Source organism: Phyllostomus hastatus, unplaced genomic scaffold, assembly GCF_019186645.2.
Source record: "Phyllostomus hastatus isolate PE091 unplaced genomic scaffold, TTU_PhHast_1.1 phas_scaffold_501, whole genome shotgun sequence".
In the NCBI taxonomy this organism is placed as follows: Eukaryota; Metazoa; Chordata; class Mammalia; order Chiroptera; family Phyllostomidae; genus Phyllostomus; species Phyllostomus hastatus.
Genome location: NW_025334033.1, coordinates 34,774,111 through 34,798,304, shown reverse-complemented (window position 1 = coordinate 34,798,304; position 24,194 = coordinate 34,774,111). Strand labels below are relative to the sequence as shown.

Genomic DNA, 24,194 nt, shown 5'->3' with positions numbered 1-24,194 from the left:
TAGTATAATGTGTTGAGTTTCGGCCAGTGCATACAGTCATATTAATTACCATGATCAAGATAAAGAGCTTTTCCAACACTCCAAAAAATTTCCTTATTACTTTATAATCAACCCATCCCCTCCACCCCGCCGCTCCTGAAAACCACTGGTAGTTCGCCTTTTCTAGAATGTTGTATAAATGGAACCATACAATATGTAGCCTTCAATCTGGTTTCTTTCACTTAGCATAATATATTTTATTTTACTTTAAAAAATTTAGCATAATTATTTTTATTTATATTTATATATTTATTTACTTTTTAATTCTCACTCAAGGATATGATTATTGATTTTAGAGAGAGAGGAAGGGGGGAAGAGAGAGACACACACAGACATCAATATGAGAGAGAAATACTGATTGGTTGCTTCCCATATGTGCCCCCACGGGGTATCAAACCCATAACCTTTTTGGTGTACAGGATGATGATGCTCCAATCAACTGAGCCACCTGGCTAGGGCAGCATAATTTTAGATCTATTTGTATGTGTATCAGTTTTTTTTTAATTGCTGAGTAATAATCCATTTATAGATGTGTATTATAGTTTATTCACCAGTTGAAGGGCATTTGTGTTGTTTCCATTTTTTGGAGATTATGAAACATTTGCATGAATATATACTCTCATTTCTAGGGGATACCTACCTAGGAGTGGGATTGCTGGATAGTGTCTTAAGTATATGCTCAAATTTGTAAGAAACTGCCAGACTTTTCCAAAGCAGCCACATCATTTTGTATGCATATCAGAATGGTGTGAGAACTAAAAAATAATTGAGAATTCCAGTGGCTCTGAGTCCTTTCCCAGTATTTGGTATTGTCAGGTGTTTTGCTTATATTTTTGTTTAATTTTAGCCAGTCTAATAAGTATGTAGTGGTTCTTATGCTTTTAAATCACATTTCCCTAATGACTAACATGTTGGGGAGCTTTTTACATGCTTATATGCCATTTGTGTATCTTCTTAGTGAAGTGTCTTCATTATCTTTTGCCTTTTTTAAAAAATTGTGTTTTTCTTGCTGTAGTGGTGTGGGCAGTTGGTTTGGTATGGTCCTGCAGAGTGAAAGTTTGCTGGGTTCAATTCCCCGTCAGGTCACTTGCCTGGATTGTGGTTTGGTCCATGGTTGAGGTGTGTGCAAGAGGCAACTTAGCAATGTTTCCCCATATTAATGTTTCTTTCCCTTAATGTGGACCCTAGCTTGTGGGGTCCGTATCATTATGGATGAAATGAGACATTCACACGGAGTAATCCAGTGGAGGAAAAGGGACTGCATAGCTTTTCTCTCAAGGGGAGCAAAGTACCTTTGCCCTTGCTCCAATGAGCTTTTATTGTCTTACTGGACATATTACAAGAAGGTCCTCATTAACTATGCACAGACTCGCTTTAGGTGGTTATCTTTTACAGAAAACAAAGGAGCCAATGCTATTAATCACATCAGAGAAGAGGGATATTTGCAAATGAAAAGACAAAAGTAGTTGGACTGGTTACACTCATCCTTGGAAGGTTTAGCATGGATTTTTAGGAAGTTGCTTTGCAGTAATTGCGATCAATTCAGGGTGAGGGAGTTTTAGCAAAAAGCAAGACTCATAGTGGCCTAGGTACACTGCAAGCCTGATTCCCCATGGGAGAACCTATCCGTGGGCATGGGTTCTGTGCATCTCTGAGTGGGAGCTGGGCCCATGCCACACAGAACAGTCTACTACACTCCCTCTCTTTCCTTCTAAAAATAAATAAAATCTTCTAAAAAATTGTGTTTTTCTTACTGACTATTAAGAATTCTTATGCACTATAGATACAGATTCTTTATCAGATAATGTGTTTTGCAATATTTTCTCTTAGTCTATGGCTTGTCTTTTCATTTTTAACACAGTATCATTATTTGTTTACTTGTTTTTCTTTCTTTTACTGATTCTAGAGCAAGGGGAAGGGAGAACGAGAGGGAGAAAAACATTGATGTGAGAGACAAACGTCAATCGGTTGCCTCTTACATATGCTCCGACTGGGGACTGAACCTGTAACCCAGGCACATGCCCTGACCAGGAATCGAACCAACAACCTTTTGGTTTGCAGGACAATGCCCAGGCAACTAAGCCATACCAGCCAGGGATAACACAGTATCTTTCAAAGAATAGAATTTTTAATTTCCATGAGTCCATTTTATTAATTTTTTTCTCTTCTGGATTGAGGTTTTTTTTTAAAATTGCCATATATTAGAAATCTGTCTAATTAAGACCACAAAGATTTTGTTCTGTAACTTATATATAGCTTCTGTTTACTTGTATATGTTAAAAGGAGGAATAGCCCTGGCTGGTGTAGCTCAGTGGATGGAGTGCATACTGCGAACCAAAGGGTTGCAAGTTCTATTCCCAGTCAGGGCACATGCCTAGGTTGCAGACCAGGTCCCCAGTAGGGAGTGGAAAAGAGACAACCACACATTAATGTTTCTCTCCCTCTCTCTCTCTGAAAATGAATAAATAAAATCTTTTTTTTAAAGGAATATATGAGGTATAGTAGTAATTATGTATCAGAGAGGAAATAACGTAATTTACTACTTTAATTTGGTAGAATTTGTGGTATAAAATAATAGTCCAGTGAAAACTTATTTATACGCAGCAATTCCACTGCTAGGATTATATCCTAAGAACCCTGAAACACCAATCCAAAAGAACCTATGCACCCCAGTGTTCATAGCAGCACAATTTACAATAGCCAGGTGCTGGAAGCAACCTAGGTGCCCATCAGTAAATGAATGGATCAAAAAACTGTGGTACATTTACACGATGAAATTCTATGCAGCAGAAAGAAAGAAGGAGCTCCTACCCTTTGCAACAGCATGGATGGGTCTGGAAAGAATTATGCTAAGCGAAATAAGCCAGGTGGTGAAAGACAAATACCATATGATCTCACCTTTAACAGGAACCTAAACAACAACACTAAGAAAGTAGCAAAATATAACCAAAGCCACTGAAATAGAGAACAGGCTGACAGTGACCAGAAGGGAGAGGGGAGGGAATTTCAGGGGAAAAGGGGAAGAGGTTACAGGAACAAGTATAAAAGACACGTGGACAAAAACTTAGGGGAGAGTGGAAATGGGAGGGAGTAAAAGACAGAAAACTGTACTTGAACAATAATTAAAATTAAGAAACTTAGTTATCATCAATCTACTAGAAAACTTAGATATTTAGAACTTAAGTCTTAAAAATATACTGGTAGTGAAGCATCTTTGAATAATCAAAGAAAAGTTTCAGATATTAATGTTACAAAAAGAAGTCGTCTGAGTCCCAGTGCTGGTCATACCACTTAATAGCTATGTGAAATTTTTTAAGTGAGGGTTTTCAGTATTCACAATCTTAAGTTTTGGGTTTTTTTTCCCCTCTGTACAGGATAGATAAAAGAATAAGCCTTTAATTAAGTTTGTTTCCTTCACTTTGTAATATATGAGTTCTTTAAAATTGTTTTTTCAAGTATGGTAACCACTCTCTAAACTAGAAAATATCATTCTAAAACTATACTATTGTGGATAAAAAGGTCACACAAATCCTGGTCTATTTTCCTTCATTGAGAATGTTATACTGGTAAAATCCTTTGAAAATTTATTCTTCTGGTATTTTCTCTCAATGTCAATTCTACTTCTCATTGAATTAGTGTGTATGAGAGAAGAAAATAACCAGTAAAGGATTAAAATGTGAGGTTTACATTTGGATTTCCTTTTATGATTCAGTTTTCAGACTTATTCACTGTCTACTTGTAGAAGGACCGGTCAGCCTCAGTGTGTCCTTGGAGGAGACTCTTCCACAGTTTTCAAGGTTGGGAGCTGACAACCTCAATCTTTTCTCATATATTTAACTATGTGATTTTTATATTATGGTGTAACTAAAAATTACATCAGGTATTTTAAAGATCAAGTGTAATTTCAAGCCATCAGTGTAATGATGCTTTTTGATATCTTTTCCTTAATGGAACACTCAGGGTTATGAATAAAACACCAATAAAGTGCCAGCATTATTGATTGTAGATGATGTCTATTGGATAAGTGCCTTCCAGCTTAATGTCCCTTAATGTACTTACATAAATTCAGATTTAAGAATTTTATAAACTTTGGAATTAAAAATAACTTGAAAAAAGGCAAAGAATTCCTGTATCAGTTTCAAAAGTTTTATGCAAGGTGTTGATGAATTTTGAAATTTTGTTGCTGTGATAGAGTGTTCTTGGTATGGAATGTGGACTGGAGAAAGGGCAGCCTACTTGAGTCGTAGTCCTGACTTCACCTTACTCTACCTGTTCAATTTTGGGCTGTATGACCTACCTGTCTGTACTTCTGGTTTCTCATCTGTAAAATGGGGATAATAATTTTACCTTTATAATAGGGTTATTATAAGGACTAAATAAGTAGTGAAGTGTTTAGAGTGGCTGTGTAACTGCATCTGTGATGATGATGGCAGCTGCATTCCAGACTATTCTAGTGGTATGTGTATTTCCCCCTTTTAATAAGCTAGTGAAATAATAGTATTTTATAAAAATCGGGAATGTGTCTATTATAAAGGTATGCCAAATAGTTATTCTTTACAATATTAAGAATTAAGTATTTCACCTTCATTGTACTACCTTGCAATCACTATCAATATTATAAAGACAGTATAATAGTAGATTTTTAAAAAAGATTTTTACTTTTAGAGGGGAAAGGACGGAGAAAGGGAGGGAGAGACATCAAAGTGTGAAAGATACATGGATCGGTGGCCTCTCACACGTCCCCCAGGTGGGGACCTGGCCCGCAACCCAGCCATGTGCCCTGACTGGGGATCAAACAAGCAACCTTTCAGTTTGCAGGCTGGCACTCAGTCCACTGAGTCATATCAGCCAGGGCAAGATTTTATGCACCTGTATATATATAAAATAATAGCTAACTGCTAAAATGGAGAGTATGTTTAATAAATGTAATATTCTAGTTTTTAAAAGGTGAACTTTGTTAGTGTTTAAGAACTTAGTTTAAGACATAGCCTGGCCAATTAATAGCTGTATATGACCTTGACATGTTATTTTAACCTCTCTTGATTTTACCTTTTACTTAATCTTAGTTTACTTATCTGTTACTTGAAGTTAATGTAAAAGCTAAGAATGGTATTAAAAGGAATAACAATCCCTAGCAGTCAGTAGAGGGAGTATAGTTGGAGCTCAATAAAATGTTATTCTTCCTGTACTTGAACAATGATTAAAATAAAAAAGAAAAAAAAGAAAAAGAAATAAAATAAAATGTTATTCAAATATTTTGTAAACCTAAAATAAACTTTATTTGTAGATTGAATAACTTCTTTTCATTGTATTTATGTAGTATGTAACCAGAAAACCCTTCCTATTTTCTTGGATTTGCCAATTTTGTATAATTGTTCCAAACTATCAGAATATGTTCGCTAAAGCCCGACTGTCTGGGTTTGAATACTGGTTTCACTACCTGTAGTGACCTTGTGCCAAATTATTTAACATTACTGTGACTTATTTTTCTTATAAATAGGATTTTCATATAAGTAAAATGGGGATGATAATATATTTATCTCACAGAGTTGTTGTAAGGATTAAGTGACTATATATATATACTTGGTACATATTAAGTACTAGTTACAATAATTTCTTATGTTTTATTGAGATCCTGAAGGACCTCTGGGATATCTCACTATTAAATATGAGTTTGGGGGAAGAAATGCCTTAAAGAACTTCGACTAGGAAAGAACGGCCTTAGCATGATATGGAATATTCACGTGTACATGTTCCTGCATAAAGATAATTTTATACAGTCTTTAAAAAAAGATTTTATTTATTTTTAGAGGGGAAGGGAGAGAAAGAGAGGGAGAAAAACATCCATTGTGCTTGCCTCTACCCTGCTGCCCGCGCCCCCCCGCCCCCACACACACACACTGGGGAACTTGGCCTGCAACCCAGCCCAGGCATGTGCCCTGTCCAGGAATTGAACTAGTGACTTCTTGCTTCGCAGTCCGATCGATGCTCAGTCCACTGAGCCACATCAGTCAGGGCTCATTCCTTTTTTTTTTTTTTTTTTAAATCCTCACCCAAAGGGCATACTTACTGATTTTAGAGAAAGGGGAAGGGAGAGAGAAGGAGAGAAACATCAATGTGAGAGAGAAACACTGATCGGTCGCTTCTTATATGCACCCAGGCAGAGCACCAAACCTGTAACCTAGGCTTGTGTCCTGACTGGGAATTGAACCTGTGATCTTTCAGTTTATGGGGTAATGCTCCAACCAAGTGAGACACACTGGCCTGGGCCACTCACTCTACTTTTTGTAGGTTATAGAGGTATATGGCATGAGACTTCTGTGGGGACATGAACTTGACCTCATCAGTAGCAGCAGAAACAAACACTTGTGGGGTACCAAGCATTACATTATTAATGGGACATAGTCCTCATTCAAAATGTGAGCAGTTTTCTAGTACACAATGAAGACAGAAGATTGTTTTGAGTTGATGGTCTGGTTGTGAAGTGCCAAGTAAGTGGTACCGGAAGATTATGGAGATATAGAAGTGTGATCTTATTGGGCTTAGTGGCTTTATTTGAAGGAGGATCTGGGTGAAAAGTTAGGAAGAAGGCATTCTGGGTTGAGGATTGCAGTGTTTATGGTGTATTGGAAACTAGCTTAGAGAAGTAGAAGATAAGATTACAGAGAGGAAAGATTTGGTTAAGTGTAGAAATTATATTCCTTTCCTTCACTGACCCACTTAATATTTTAAATGAGAACCTACTGAATGTTAGACACCATACTATGAATAGGAGAGATAAGACATGAACAAAATTAACTGATTCCTTGGCCGCACTCAACTTGAAGTCTTAGGGGCAAGACAATCTTTAAATAATTCATTGCTCTAATGTGATGAGTGTTATGAAAATTGAGCTTTCCGGCTGGCTGCAGCCATCAGGGGTCTTTAAGGCTCAGTTAAATGATTTCCAGAAAATATTTAGCAGACTCAAAACCTCTTAAAACCTAAATTCCTTTCCACTCAGAAATCTCAAACCATCTATTTTGTGTGTAGAAGATGTTCAGCTAAAGGAATAAATGTTTGTTAAACAGAGGGAAAAAGAAGAAAATTGAAACAGTTATGGGACTATGTGCCCAGGAGCCTGACCTAGTATGTAAGGGAAGGACTTTTGGAGGCAGTTATCTTTAAGCTGAAAGCTGAAGGTGGAGTAGGAATTAGAAGAGTGGCAAAGGATGTTAAGTGTGGGGATACTGAGTGGCAAAAACAACAGGCTGGGAGAAGATGAGAAGTCCAGATGAGAGATGAGCCAGGAAGGGTAGCTATTGGAAGAACTGAAAGAAGTCTGATGGTGGAGGAGAGTCATCCTGGGGAACCAGTGACTTGACAGGCTTAAGAAATTAGCAGGTATTTAGAGTCCTTTGTAAACCAGGTTTAAAAGATTGTGTAATAAGAACTGTGAGATGCCATCAAAAAATTTTAAACAGGGAGAGACATCAGATTTTTACAAATTTGAAGACCCCCAGATACATATAAATCAACAGAAGATGATAAGCAATAATAAGCTTCTTGGATTCCAAGAAATGTTTTTTCCAGTAGTCTGCACTACAGTCCTGTATTAGAATTTGTTAGTACTTTGATATTTAAAATGTCAAAGCCAATAAAGTATTTACTAAGTTACTTCTTTTTTGAACTATTGAATAAATGCATTTGATTACCTTTAAAAGACAAATCCCGTTAGTACTTGTATGAGTCAAGTATTAATGGACAAATTCAGCCCCCGATGTTCCTCTCATAATTTGTCAAATGTTGACATTGTGTGGACTTGGAGTCCAGTTTTCTAGGAGCTAAGCCAAGTTGAACCAAATAAGTATTAAGCCTTCAGGATTGGATAGAAAGTTACCCACCCTCTGGAAATGAATAATTGGCACACTTTCAATTTGTGTGCATTCTGTAATTGTGTGCATAGTTTATGTTAGCTGGTAACACTTCTTAACTACTTGAGTTAGTATATTTTGTAGTATCAAATATTAAATTGAAGTAGTAATTATTATTTGGGGTTTGTAAGTAGCTTTAAGAGATGATTTTGTTTTAATGAGTGAATTCCTTGATTTTCAATTAGTTATGTCAAAGATACATCAATTTGCCAACTTCTATCAGAAGTTTATTTTCTAAATTTTTTGCCTAATTGGTCAATCCTGCTTTAGTTAGTCATTGAAGCCTTAAAAGTTTGTTGAAACTCTCATTAGAATTTTACTCAGCTGCAGACCTTTGCTTTCAATATTGATTGAAATCTACCCCACAGGAATCCTCTTACCCCAATGCAAGTCACTTAGCTCTGAGGTAGGAAAGGTGCTTAATTAAGGGAGGCAAGGAAGTAAAGACAGTCCCCATGTGATGCGTATCTCATTTCTGTTGCTCATTGGTCCCCCTGACAAGACTTGGTATTTCTACTTTTTTAATAATCTCTTTACCTCCCTGTAGACGTGCAGTGTATCCTCTTTCTCACTCCTAAATACCTATTTCCTATAAGAAATGTGCAGGATAAACATCAAGATTTTACTATGAAATATAAATGAATCTTAATATTAGTCCTTTGTCCTCAAATTCATCATATCCAAACCTGCTTCTCTTCTGAATAATTTTACCTTGGTTACTTGACTGTTATTTAAGAATGCCACTTCTGAAATCACACTGTTCTGATTCAAATCCTAACTCCTATATATACTAGCTTTGTCATTTGGCCAAGTTATACAACTTCTGTCTTTTGGTTGTCTCATCTCCAAAACCGGGATTATAATAGTATTTACTGCTTAGCATTTTTGTGAGAATATGTTAAGTGAGTACTAAATGGTTAATAAACAAATCTTAATGCTATTGTTATTATCCCTTTAATTATCAAGCTAGGAACTTTCTAGCTTTCCTCTTTACCTTCCAACTGCCCTCTCATGTCTAATCAATATCAATAAAACCTGTGATTCTAACTTAGACATGTCTCTCCTATTTGGCTTCTCTTCATCGTCTGCCTTAGGTCAGGTCCAGCTCACAAAAAGCTGCAGTACTTTTCTTGCTGCTAGACTCTTTTTCTGATTCATTCTTTGTAATCCCATTGTAATTACCTTCATAAAACAATCTGATTGAGAGCTTGCATTTTCTATAGAATAGTTACTCTTAGCACATGTTGGAACTCCCCCATCTCTTAAGATTGTGATGTAGTGCCCCCTCTTCTTCAGAGCCCAATTCATCTTTCCATTTAAAGTTGGTTGCTTCTATGGCATATTGTTCTTTCATCTGTTTAGCTCATTTTACTTGTCTGTGTCCTTCACTTGGACTAAAAACACCTCTAGAATGCAATTCTTACTAATTTTATATTCCCATGACCTAGGTTCGTGTCTGGCATATGGTAAGTGCTTGGAAAGTGCTTACTAATTTATTTATTGATTGTGCATGAGAAGAACACACATCTGTTTTGCCCCCTCTTTCCCTCATAAAGAGAGAAGAACAAGAAGGCACATTCTAAAAGCAAAGGAGGGAGACCCTCAGCTTTCTTAAGTCTGAAATGATGAGTTTGGGAAGAGAGAGCAAAAGACTGGAGAATATGGAGTTTTTAAGAAAAAAAGATTGTGATTCTGTAGTGAAATTATTATTTGATGTCCTTTATATTTCAGGAAATATTAGGGATAACATAGAGTTTAATTTTTAAAATTCTTTTAAGCATTAATTTTACCTGTAGATTCTTTCTTTACACATTATTGGCAATAATAGCTCATTAGAAACATTAGGAGATTTGTTTGTTTCAGGAATTGAAGAGAGAAGTAGAAGATAAAACTTTTCTGTTTCCACTAGCTTAGTAAAGGAAAGAAACCTTGGCCTAAGACAGCACATTGTAGCTGGGAAAGAGGAAATAGGCAGGTTCACTTCAGAGTTTGTGGAAAGATGTCTGGGGAGTAGCCAGTTGTCCTGCTGCAGCAGGAGGTCTTGTGTCCCTCACAATTTACAAGCTACATTCCCTTTCTTCCTCCTCCCCACCATCCATACTCTGCAGGTGCCACCACTAGAGTTCTTATCTCAGATTGAATCATTAAGCACAAAAAGCCTTATGATCAGTATAGTTTAATATTACTAATAATGTACTTGGGTAATAGTCTGATTTGGAACCTGTTTATAATGTTTTTCTGTGGTGAATCAGATTTCTAAGACGAACAAATGAATGTTTGGGATATTATCATTTTGCACAATAGGGATTGTGTAAAGGAATTCATCTTTCTTAGATGGAAGAGGAGGAAGTCAGTTCAGTTTGATTCCCCATTGTTTGGGAGATTCTCTGCCGCATTTCTAGCTAGTATAGAAACATGTTTTAACTCTGAAGTTGAAAAAGATAAAATGGATTTTTAAACATAAAATTTAATTAGCAAATCTTATATATTTTTTTCTTGGTGATTTAAGAATAATTTTCCTTGTTGGGATTAATGTTTTGTTAATAATGGAATGTCTTTAACATTATCAGTATGAGGATTCATTCATTTATCAGATGTTGTGTGCCAAGTACTGGGCCAGCTGCTAGAAGTACAGGGTGGTGCAAAAGTAGGTTTACAGTTGTTTGTATGGAAAATAGTACAATAATAATACAGGAATAAACTCTGGTCCGTGTACTCACAACTTTGAACCTACTTTTTCCCCATTCTGTATAACTGTGATCAAAATAAACATTGTTTTTCTCAGAGTTTATAATCTAGTAGGGAAGAAAGACACCTCCCCTCCTATGAACAAACAAAATGAATACAAATTTTTAAAATAAACTCAAGTTTTAATAAGTGATATCACAGTGTACTGAAATAGAGGATAATGAAAGACATTAGGAGGGCTCATCTTCGCTAGGTGGTTAAAGAAGGTTTCCTGAAGAACGTGGACGTTAAACTAAAATTTGAAAGATGAGACATTCCGAGTGGAATAGCATGTTCAAAGCCACTGAGGCAGGGAAGAACTTACTTCTTAGAAGACAGTTCTTGGAATAAGAAGGCAACAAGTGTGGCTGAAGCCCAGAAAGAGCACAGGATAAATTCAGAGGAGTAGATGGGTCATATTGTGTGGGGCGTTGTAGACTATGATAGGCATTTGGATGTTATTCTAAGTGCAGTTGGAAGCTGTTGAAGGATTTTCAGCAGGAGAATGACATGAAAGTGTTGAAGAGATCACCTTGTCTGTTGTGTGGGAAGTACTGAATGGAATCTGGAAGACCAGTTAGGAGGCTGTTGCTGTGGTCATTGGAGGAGATGGTGGTGGCTTGAAATAGGGTGGTGCCAGTGGAGATTGCAGTGGAGATTTTTGGAAGTGGAACTGAAGCAGGGCTTGCTGAAAAATGGGGAATATAGGAAAGAGAAGAATCCATTACTTTTAGGTTTCTCACTCGAGCAACTGTGCTGATGGTTACTGCTTTTTAAACAGGGATAAGAGAATGTTGAGCTGAGTTAGGAGATAATAAGCTTGAGGTACTTGTGAGACATCCAGGGGGAGGAGTGGGATACACAGTGGGGTATATAAGCTGGTGCTCTAAGCACACGGTTGTTCTGGAGATAAAAATTAGGAAGGTAACATGCCATTTAAAGCCGTGGGAATGGTTGAGATATCTAGGAAGCCACTGTAAGGAGAGAAGTGCATGGTTCCTAGAAGGTGGGAAGGGCAGCATAGCACAGATAGGATTTCTTTTAGATAAATAGAAAGAGAGATGCTTTTTTTCATCATAACATAAAGGCAGGAGACCCGTAGGAGTAAAGATGGAGGTTTGTAGATTTTGGTTGGCACTTAGGTGAAATAGTTCGGATCTGATGGCTTCTCTATTTTCTGAAGTAGAATCCACGGTTGTCTTCTGGGAAGGAGGACACTCAGGAGTTGGAGGACAGTTGAGAAGTTTGAAATAGAGTGGTGGACGGAAGGAACATAGTGGGATTGCCCACGGGTATCCTAGACCTGGTTGACCATAAAGTTTTAGTAATTGTTTCCATCTGCCTGGCTGTGAAATGGAGGAGGAAGTCATATAAGGTAGAAGAGTGACTAGGTGGTATAGATAAATGGTGTGAGGTGTAGGGGGAGGAGTTTGAAAGTCCTTTTTGGCAGTTAAGGAGGACACTGACCCACCATATCTGGTCTGGTCAGTTTGCATGACTTGCCAGTAGTGTCAGACCAGCTGCTTAGTAGTGTTTTTACTAGGGCTCTAGGGTTGAAGTTTTCTTTACCATCAGTAAAGACAGGCTAAAAACTCTTGAATATCTTGAATATGGTAATAGTTACACTAACTAATTTGTGGTTCAAGAGGCTCATAAACAAAGGAAACAGCAATGTGTCAACAATGTTAACAAAATGAAAAATATATATACTTACCAAAAATAAGGCATGTGTTCAGAAAGCTTCTCTGTACTTAAAATTTTAAATGTAATGTTGCCCTACCAAATATTACTTAAAGTAATACAAACTTTGCTTCTGGTTTATGGAAGTTGAGAGAATGCTGAACAAATTTTACATTGCTTTCTTGAGTAAATATTCTTTCTTAAATGTGCAACTAGAAATATAAGCCACTTGAAAGCACCATCTTGTCTTTTCTTCATCCCGAAGTTTCTAATGAGTTACTTATTTTAAGACTGACAGCTGTCAGAGAGGAGGATTGGGAACTAAATAAAAGAAGGTAAAGGGACTAGCCAAAAAGCATACAGGCATAACCCCGTAGACACAGACCACAGTGTGGTGATGGCCACAGGGAAGGTGAGCGGGGGTGGGGGGAGCTGGGAGGACTTGGGTAAATGGAATGGGAATGGGGGCATCTGTAGTAGTGTCAACAATAAAAATAAAGTTTAATAAGAACAAGAAAAACGTGACTACTTAAGAAAAATAAGTTATCTGGTTAACTTTTGTTTCCATTTTCTTGGCTTTTTAAACAAAAGCAAAAATAATTGCATTTTAAAACCCCATATCAAAACAGTCAAGTACGAATTGGTGATCCTAATAGGAAAAGGTTAAATATGGTGTTAGTAGTGTATCTCAGCGGTTTTCAACCTTTTTCATCTCATGGAGCACATAAACTAATTACTAAAATTCTGTGGCATACAAAAAATACATTTTTTGTTGCTCTAACAAAAAAAGGTATACTTTTTGATTAATTCACACTGAACTGCTATTGTGTTGGCTGTTGTCGTTTTTTTCATTTAACAATCTAAGGACAAGAGGTCAGTGCCCCTGTCTAAATAGTCAGGTATTGCAGGCTTTAAAAATTCTTGTGGCACGCGGGTTGAAAATCATTGGTGTTTCATTTCTTCTAGGGTGTAAGCTAGCTTTCATTCCATAAAAAGGATGTATAATATTTTCTCCATAGCAGAGAAGTTTTTTGAAATTATTTGTTTTCTTTTGTGACTCATGGAGCAGGTGAATGTTGTTACACCAAAAGCCATTTGGTAGAATAAGCAGTATTTTTATACTCAGCCCCCAATGATGAAATCCTAAGCCTTTTTCTTTTCCTTAGAACTTGTGCATGATATCTTTGTAGAATACTATATTTTGCCATGTATAATTTGTACTTTTTTGCCGAAATTTTTGAGGGAAATGTAAGGATACAAATTATACGTGGGTAGTGCTAATTCAGTATCTGTATGTTTTCAGTTCTTTTATTTATGCTTATGTGTGAAAAATGTAACTCTAGAAAGCAATAACAATATGCATATGCAAAATAATACCCTGGAATATGATCATTGTTTTGTATATAGATAAAAAATTGATTAAAAGATAAAAGACTTCTTTCCCTGAAAGTTTGGGCCTAAACATGAGTGTGCATTATACTCGGGAGTGCATTATACATGGCAAAATACAATATACAACTACTTGAATATGAGGGGCATTCTGTTACAGTCAAGGGAGGAGACTTTTATTGATTCAGTTAATGTTTTAGTCATTTGGAATTTTATATGAATTTGAGTGCCTGTCAGATACTATTTTATGTGCAACAGAGCATAGCATGAGTGGCTCTATTAAGTAAAGGAGGAACACAGGAGTAGTTCTTTGCAGAATCCCAGCAAAATATTTTGAAAATTGAATAGGAAAAATGAACATTTTGCCAAAAGTTATTATAGAAAATTCTTGTCTTCTATATTACACCATAATCTAAGTAATTCTTGACCTGTAAAAATTACTAAAAGGCTGTATTTATAAATAAATAATGAAGTTCCTTTCTCCCCCAAAGAAGGAAAATAAACAATGACTTCATAATAGTGCATTTTCCCTTTTAGTTTTTCTTCCTGAAATGTTTGTATTTATGGTAGGTTGTTTCTGGAAATCTAGAAACAATAATTTAAAATTATAATATACCAAGTAAAAGGTTACATGATACCTGGAACATAACTGGAAATCATGATACTGGAAAAATTGACTGTTAGCATATGTTGTTGAGCATGATCTATGCTTGACTGGTTTCAAGATGTTGATTGAAACAAGTCTACCCTGGTGATGCTTGGTAACTCCAATCATGGCAGGTGCCTGCGTGTGTGTGTGTGTGTGTGTGTGTGTGTGTGTGTGTGTGTGACATTCAGCTGTTTAATGGTATGCTTGAAACCAAGGCTGGCATTCTAAAATGGCACAAGTGTTTGTTATTCAATGTGGTCTGGGGCTGAGATTGTGATGTAGAGGGCACAGTATTTCAGACTTCTGGTCAAGGTGGCAGTGTAAGTAAACACGGCTGGCCTCCTCACACAACCACATCAAAATTACAACTAAAATACAGAGCAACCATCGCTTGGAACTGTCGGAAATCGAGTTGAATGGAAGTCTGACAACTACAGAATTAAAGAAACCACATCTGTCCAGACTCTTAGGAGGGGTGGAGATGTGGAATGGGCTGGTCCCACATCCATGTGTGGTGGATAAAAATTCAGGAGGGGTATCTTGGGAGCGAGGAATCCCAGGTGTCCCAGTCCTGGGTTCCAGTGCCAGGAAGAAAAGTCCCCATAACTTGTGGCTACAAAAATCAGCAGGGGTTGAGTTGGTGGGAGAAACTTCTGGAGTCCCAAGCAATTCCTCTTAACTCATTTACAGGCTTAGAATCACCCCCTCTGAGCTCCAGCACCACAGTAGCAGCTTGAAAGCCACCAGTGGCATACAGGGAGGAACTAACATGTCCGGCATCAAGGTGAGAGCTGGTAGGGCAGCTTTCTCCTGACAGAAATGCAGGCAGAGGCCAATGTCCCTTTTCTGACCTCTCCCCCCACAGAACTACAGAACTGGCAGGCTGGTGCCATATCTGAGACTCCATCAACCTGGCTAACACTGTTTGCTCCACCCTGGAGATCCCCAGAGACTCAGTCCCACCCCTACCCATGCTGCTTTTCCTTATAAATGGCAGGTCTTGGCTCATGCTCATCACTTCCAAAATCCTCTCAAACAAACAACAGCTAGCCTCATTGAGCCCCCAGCACCCATACTTCTTGCTAAGTAGCCCCAGGCCTGGCACTACCAGCAGCTACCCTAGATTCACAGTTTGGCTTAGCTTGGGAATCTCCAAGTACAGTTGAGTAGCAGCCATCTCATATTGCTGTTTTAGCTCAGGCGGGGCAGTCTCAGGTAAAACACAGGTGGTGGCTGACCTTGGCCTGCACCATCTGGGAAGCCCCAGAGCCCTGTACACTGAGTGGACAACTACAGACAACATCGGAGCATCACCACCTTGCCCCTTACACAGCTGATCTTCTACAGAAGACGGAGGTAGGTTCTCAGTGGTCATAACCAGTCCTTGGAACTCACTAGCCTGAGTAAATCCCTCCCATTGACCTGCCAACAGCAATCAAGCCTCAACTATAAGAGGAGGGTATACTTAGTCCACATGAAGGATGCACCTTGAGTACCCATCTTAGGTGATAAGGGACACTGTACCACGGGATCCTAAAGGACATCTACTACATTAGCCATGCTACCATGCTATGACATGGAGTCATAGGAGGTCTACCTAATACATAGAAACAACCACAGGGAGGCTGCTAAAATGAGACAAAGAAACATGGCCCAAATGAAAGAACAGATCAAAACTCCAGAAACAGAGCTAAACATAATGGAGATAAGCCATCTATCAGATGCAGAGTTCAGAATGCTGGTTATAAGAATGCTCAAGGAACTTAGTGAGGACCTCAGCAGCATAAAAAAGGTCCAGTCAGAAACAAAGACACACTAATTGAAATAAAGAACAATTTACAGGGAAACAACACTAGAGTGGAAGGAGCTGAGAATCAAATTGATGATTTGGAACATAAGGAAACAAAAAGCAACCAATCAGAACAAGAAGCAGAAAAAAGAATCCAAAGAAACAAAGGATAAGCATGGAGCCTCTGGGACATCTTCAAGAGGTCCAACCATCACATCATAAAAGTGTCAGAAGGAGGAGAGAAAGAGCAAGAAATTGGAAATCTATTTGAAAAAATAATGAAAGAAAACTTCCCTACTTTAGACATGCAAGTCCAGGAAGCACAGAGTCCCAAACAAGATGGATGCAAAGAGGCCTACTTCAATTCACATCATAATTAAAATGCCAAAGGTTAAAGATACAAAGAGAATCTTAAGAGCAGCGAGAGAAAAGCAGTTAGCTACCTACAGGAGAGTTCCCATAAGATTGTCAGCTGATTTCTGAAAAGAAACTTTGCAAGCTAGAAGGGATTGCACAGTCATGGAAAGCGGGGACCTACAGCCAAGATTACTCTACCCAGGAAAGCTATCACTTGATTTGATTCTAAACTCAAAGGGCAGATAAAGAGCTTCCCAGACAAGAAAAAACTAAAGGAGTTCATTATCACCAAATCATTATTACATGAAGTATTAAAGGGACTTAAGATAAAGATCAAAACTATGAACAATAAAATGGAAATATATACATATCTGGCAACAATTGAATCTAAAATACTAAGCAAACAAGAACAACAAGAAACAGAATCATGGATACAGAGAACATTTTGATGGTTGCCAGATGATACAGGGGGTGTAGGAATGGGTGAAGAGGTGAAAGGATTAAGAAGTACAAATAGGTAGTTACAGAATAGCCATGGGATGTAGAGTACAGTATAGGAAGTAGAGTAGCCAAGGAATGTACATGCAAGACCCATGACATGTACAGTGGTGTGAGGATTGCCTGAGAGAGTGGAGGGATGCAAAGGGGGAAAAACTGGGACAACTGTAATAGCATAACCAATAAATATAATATTAAAAAACAAAAAGTATTTCAAAGGTTTAAATTATTTAAGAATGCTCACCCAAGGATATGTTTATTGATTTGAGAGAGAGAGAAACATCAATGTGAGATAAACATCGATTGGTTGCCTCCTGTATGCATCCCGACACAACCTCACAGTATGTGCCCTGACTAGGGATCAAACCTGCAACCTTTTGGTGCTGGGGGCAAAGGACAATGTTCCAACCAACTTAGCCACCGGGGCAGGGTTCAAAGCTTTATATTATGCAAATGAAAAAAATATCTATATTCCTTTACAAATGCTAATACCACACAAGAAAAATACTATGTTACTAATAAGTAGCATATTCTTTTGCTTGTCATTATTTATTCATAATTACTTATGGATGTCCATGTTCCTTTTAGAGACAGCATGTTTTTATGTTTCCAGTTAGTCTTTAACCAGAGAAATAGGTAAATGCACAATATGGTTTGACTTGCCACTGGTGAGACGAGCAGTGGTGTAATGTACTAGGTAACTTAAGTACTTTCAGGGGCTGTTGCATTAAGATATATTGCTTTCCACACACACAAACATTTTGTGCAGTTACATATTTTTGATGTGTACTTGGTTCTTATGTTTGCCTAGGTGAATGATTCTCAGTTGGTAAAACATCATTTTTCTCAGGATTTTGGTCAATGTATAAAATGCATTTTTGCTACTTCTGAGTAGAAATATTTCTGTGATATCCCAAGTGGAGCTATTTGTGGGACTTGATATGGAGATACTGTTAACTTGAAAATAAAATATACAGTGTAATAAAAAGCACCAAAGAAGTATTTTTCTAAAAGGTGAAAAAACATTGTCTTGCAGATTGAACAGAGCTCAAATCAAGTCTTAGAAAGTTTCGAAGTGACACTATGACACAGTGACTCTCTTCTAAGGGATAGTCACATTAAGGAATGAAAATTGTAAATATCTTTTAACCTTAACAGGGTCATTCCAATCACTGTTTAAGTAATCTCATTATATCTTTCCCTTCTTAGGAAAATTAAAAATGCCTCTTGGACTTGCTATCCCCTTTCTGCCCATCTACCATCCTTATTCTCCCCACCATAAAAAAATACTCAGGAAAATTGTCTCTGTTCCTTATTAATGCCCAACCATTGTAATTCAAACTTTCATCGTTTCCACTCCCACCTTAACTTTATGCATGGTCTTATTTTCACTCTTGTACATCCCTGCCCCTTAAAATTCTTCTACATCATCAGTGATTTTGAAACCTATTATCATTCCCCTGCTTAAAACCAAAATAGTTTAGGCTCAGCCAAGGCATTAATGTATTTGGAAAGTTGCTTAGGCAATACTAATGTGAAATAGGCTGAAAACCTCTGCTCTAGTGGCTTCTGCCGTACTCATCATAAAATCTAGACAACTTCGACCTACAGGGCTCCTGCCTTGCCCTCCAATGCCATCTCCTATTTTCTTTACCTCCTCCACTTTGGTCATACTGGCTTTCTTCAAAGATGATGGTGTTTTGTTGTTCTCATCACTATCCCTAGCACTAGAACTGTGTGCCTACTATTGAACATAGTATCAGTTCAACAGATATTTGTTGATTAATGAATATTTTACAGACACTGTTCTTGTTCTCTAGTAGTGATTACCCTATAATAAATGCTGTTAGGTTGCTAGCATTTCTCGTCTCCAAGAATGCTACCAAAAATTCTATTTGAACATGTCACAGGCCCCCACAGTCGAACTATTCCTTCTTCCAGCACTATCTACTTCTTTTGCTGTCAGAATGCCTGCTTTTCCTTATTTCTCTCTTGGTATGTGCACCATTGACACTTATGATCTTTTCTGGTGTCCTGTGTCTGCTTTTATTTTGTGTAGTTTTTCGTTCTTGTATTGCTATCCACTATTTTCTGTGGGTAAAAAGGACTGGTCTTAACAGTGTTGTCAGTCACTAAGAGATTCTCTTTCCTTCTGTGGGTAAATACAGTACTCATAGGATTTCTAGTACATCTTTGGATTGCATGCCCTTCCTGTCTAATTATTCTTGTTGGATGCAGGTGGCTGCTCCTTTAGTGTGACACGGCAAGATGGAATTTATGGGGAGGGACAGACTTTAAAAGGGAAGATGGACACTGGCTGGTGTGGCTCAGTGGATTGAGTGCCATCCTGAGAACCAAAGGGTTGCTGGTTCGATTCCTAGTCAGGGCACATAGCTGGGTTTGGGGCCAGGTCCCCAGTGGGGGGCACATGAGAGGCAACCACACATTGATGTTTCTCTCCCTCTCTCTTTCCCTTCCCTTCTCTAAAAATAAATAAATAAAATCTTTAAAAAAATAAAAGGGAAGATGGGCAACAGAGGAGATATATGTTTCTGAGGTCAGAGTTTGAAGCCTAACTGATGCAAAATTGAATTTTTATTGAATCAGGGGCCCACAATGTTTTTTTTTTTTTGTAAAAGTCCAATTAGTAAATATTTTGGGCTTTATGTGTTCTTAGGTCTCTGTCACAGCTACTGTACCCTGCTGTTGTAGTACAGAAGCAACCATAGATACTATGTTAACAAATGAGTGTGGCCATGTTCCATGAAACTACTTATGAACACTGAAATTTGACTTTGATCTAAAAATTATATGAATAATCTTTTGTTTTATTCCCTGAGGCATTGTGATTTATCAGAAATACATAGTTAATCATTCAGAAGATCAAAATATATTTCTCACTCACATTTGGCCTTCCATAATTGCTGGCTCTCAGCTCCTGAGAGCTGAGAATTTCTTAAGTTAGGAGGTGTCTTTTGTTATGTTAATGAGTGACCTTGGGAAAGCACCTGTGGATGGTGGCTGGCTGTGTGGAGAACCAGCCATGTAGAAGGTTGGAATTTTAGTTTCACTTATAGTTGACATACAATATTATATTAGTTTCAGGTGTACATCATAGTGATTAGACATTTTTTAGGTATATTTTATTGATTATGCTATTACAGTTGCCCCGTTTTTTTCTCCCTTTCATTCCCTTCCACCCTGCACCCCGCTCCCACCAGCATTCCCCCTGCCCTTAGTTTTGTCCCTGGGTAGAACGTAGTTCTTTAGCTTCTATATTTCCTATACTGTTCTTAACCTCCTTCTATTTTATACCTATCATTTATGCTTCGTATTCCCTGTAACTTCTTCCCCATTCCTCCACTTCCTCCTCCCTGCTGATAACCCTCCATGTGATCTCCATTTCTGTGATTCTGTTCCTGTTCTAGTTGTTTGTTTTTGTTTTAGGTTCAGTTGTTAATAGTTGTGAGTTTGTTGTCATTTTATTGTTTGTCTTTTTTATCTTCTTTTCTTAGATAAGTCCCTTTAACGTTTCATATAATAAGGACTTGGTGATGATGAACTTCTTTAACTTGGCCTTATCTGGGAAGCACTTTATCTGCCCTTCCATTCTAAATAGCAGCTTTGCTGGATAGAGTAATCTTGGATATAGGTCCTTGCCTTTTATGACTTGGAATACTTCTTTCCAGCCCCTTCTTACCTGTAAGGTTTGAGAAATCTGCTGGTAGTCGTCTTCTTTTTGTTTTCTTTCTTTTTTTTTTTTTTTTTTTTACGCTTTTGTTTATTTACTTCTAGAGACAGGGGAATTGGGGAGAAAGAGAGGGAGAGAAACATCAATGTGTGTTGCCTCTCACGCTCCCCACACTGGGGTCCTGGCCAGCAACCCAGGCACCCCTGGGATGCTGACTGGGAATCGAACTGGTGACTCAATCAGTTGAGCCACATCAGCCAGAGCTATGGGAACTCCTTTGTAGGTAACTGCCTCCTTTTCTCTTGTTGCTTCTAGGATTCTCTCCTTAATTTTAATCTTGGGTAATGTAATTATGATGTGCCTTAGTGTGTACTTCCTTGGGTCCAACTTTTTTGGGACTCTCTGAGCTTCCTGGAAGTCTGTTTCCTTTGCCAGGTTAGGGAAGTTCTCCTTCACTGTTTTTTCAAATAAGTTTTCAACTGCTTGCTCTCCACTTCTTCTGGCACTCCTATGATTCAGTTGTTGGAACATTTAAAGTTGTCCTGGAGGTTCCTAAGCTTCTCCTCATTTGTTTGAATTCTTGTTTCTTCATTCTGTTCTATTTGAATTATTTTTTCTTTCTGCTTCAAGCTGTTGATTTGAGTCCTTATTTCCTTCTTTTCAACTGTTGGTTTCCTGTATATTTTTCTTTATTTCACTTTGTCCTCTATTTTGCAGCCATAATAATCATTTCTGTGAGCATCCTGATTCCCAGTGTTTTAAACTCTACATCTGATAGGTTGGCTATCTCTTCATCACTTAGTTCTGTTTTTGGGCCTTTGATCTGTTATTTCATTTGGGCAAGATTTCTTTGTCTTGGCATGTCTGTAATGTTGTAAGAGGTGGAGCCTTAGGTATTCGCCAGGGTGAGGCAACCCATGTTGCTGCATAATGGTGCTGTATATGGGGGAGGAGTCCGAGAGGGAACAATGCCACTTGTTTGGCTCTGGGCTGGCTTTCAGTTACTTCCCCCGTTACTCAGAAGCAAATTGGGCTCTCCTGGTGCTGATTCCTGGGTGGGTGGATTTGTGTATGTTCTAGGATCCTGAGAATTTCTCCCGCGGCTGCAACTCCACAGGTTCTTACAGCCAGAGGTTTTGAAGCTTTGCCTGGCCCGCCCCCCCGCCACTGGAACCCTGGGTTATGAGGTCTGGCTGGCTCCCCAGTTGTTCCTCCCAGTTTATCCACATGTGAATGTGGGACCACCCAGCCTGCCAGCCAGCCGCCTCACCCACCCAGTCCTCCAGCTGCTGCTTTGCCACACGCCCTCTCTGCCCTTGCTGCCCACCTCCACCCCTCCTACCAGTCTGGCTGAATGTTTCTTCTTTAACTCCTTGGTTGTTGGATTTTTATACAGTTCGATTTTCTGGCAGTTCTTGTTTTTTTGTTTTTTAATTTGTTGTTGTCCTCCTTTTGGTTGTTCAAGGAAGCAAAGTGTATCTACCTACACCTCTCTCTTGGCTGGAAGTCTTGATTAGACATTTATGTAAGTGAGAAAGTGAAGGTTGGAACTTTTGATACTACCCCCTGATCTCCAGGAGGGGTGAGGGGCTGGAAATAGATTTAATCAATCATGACTATGTAATAAAGTGTTTAAGTCAAAAGGATGGGTTTGGAAAACTTCAGGTTGCTGGACACGTGGAAATGAAAGGAGAGGGGCATGCCTGTGGAGGGCATGGAAGCTCTGTACCTCTTCCCACATACATACCATGCCCTATGCATCTCTTCCATCTGGCTATTCCTTAGTTATATCCTTTTACAATAAGCCAGTGATGTCGTATTTACTGTGTTTCTCTGAGTACTATGAGGCATTCTAACAATTAATCAAGCCCAAGGAGAGGGTGATGGGAACCTCTTATAACCAGTGGTTCAGAAGTACAGGTGACAACCTGAACTTGGCAGTTGGCATTTTGAGTTGGAGTGGGTCATTGCTACCTCCAACCTGTAATTAGTAGGTCAGAAGTACAGGTAACCTGGGCTTACATCCAGTGTTTTGAGGTGTGTTTGGCAGGGGAAGGGACGAGGCAGTCTTGTAGGACTGAACGCTTAACCTGTGGATTCTGATCCTATTTCCTGGTAGATATCAGGTAGACGCTACCAGGAGATAGCATCAGAATCCAGTTATAAAAACCATTCTTAGCTGGTGGGCCACACAAAATCAGGCAGAAGGCAGGATTTGACCCTGGGGCCATGTATAGTAATGGCATCCTTATGTAATTTTGACTTGAGAAGTCCAGTTCTTGACCAGTAGTCCTTTTCACACTCCACATTGTAGAAGCTGTTTTTAAACTTTAAACTTTTGGTGTTGGTGACAAATGACCTCTTCAGGAAGTTTACCTGTAACTTATTCCAAAGAGCTTACTCAGCTTTTGTTGGTGTCTTTGCCTTTGTGTTTTAGCACCTTCCTGCTGGGCCACATTTGAGACTTGCCATTATTATGGATTTACAGTATTGCTTTTTGTCCTGATACCACTGTAAAACAGTACAGTTTTGTCTGTCTGAATAAACATTTCTTTCAAGTTTATAACGTATTATTGAGGCCCTCTCCCCTACCACAGTTCACTGGCTGCTGTAGTGTGCAGATCCTGAGGTCTTCTCTGCTTAAGCACTAGGGTCTCTTAGTTTGCTCTGCCTGAGTGTTGGTGGTCAGCCCCATGCATGGCAGGAAGTGCTGGTAATTTAATGGCCCTGGGAGCAACCCTCAACCAAGGAAATGGATAGATACCCTGGCTTTCTCTTTCCTCACTGGGACAATTCTAAGGCATGTTCTACACGATTATTCAAAGGGTCTCTAGCAGGAGTGAATTCCAGTATCCACAGCTGTTAATAAACCCTTAATAGAACTTTCTTTCCATGACTCACTTTTTCTAATCCCCTCAAGTGTGCTTCCTGGTTCTCCTGTCCCCCAGATAAGCTCTTTGCACCGAAGTTCTTATCTCAGGTTTGCCTTTTGGGGGAACCCAAATGATTTAACTCAGTGTTTACCAACTACTACTACTACTCCTCCTTCTACTACTGCTACTGCTAACACTACTACTACTTCTTATCATCATCATCATCATCATCATCATCGTCATCATCATCATCATCATCATCATCATCACAGAGCACAGCTTTTTCCCTCCCTTCTGCCCCTACTGGAAGTACATGTGATGTGATGTCGCTTCCTTAATGGTTGAATCAGTACCCGAGTACCACAGAAGTGACTGGACCAAAGTGTTGGGAAGAAAGTATTTCATACCTACCTACTGTTAATTCAGTTCAGCTTTGCCTAATTGTAGTGGTTACTGCCATTTGCAAGAGTTACTGTATTTTTCAAACTATAAGATGCACCCCTCCCCCATTTGGGTGTAATAATGGTTGTTAATGCTGCTGTTGAGTTCTGTTTACATTTACATTGGTGAAATATTATTTATGTTATTA

At 38.5% G+C, this 24,194-nt stretch overlaps 1 protein-coding gene across 8 annotated transcripts in view; it reads left to right on the top strand.

The window, feature by feature from the left end:
• The window catches only part of FERMT2 (FERM domain containing kindlin 2), a 76,130-nt gene that overhangs the window by 8,672 nt on the left and 43,264 nt on the right, over positions 1-24,194 (top strand). The gene's annotated exons all lie outside the window — the stretch shown is intronic.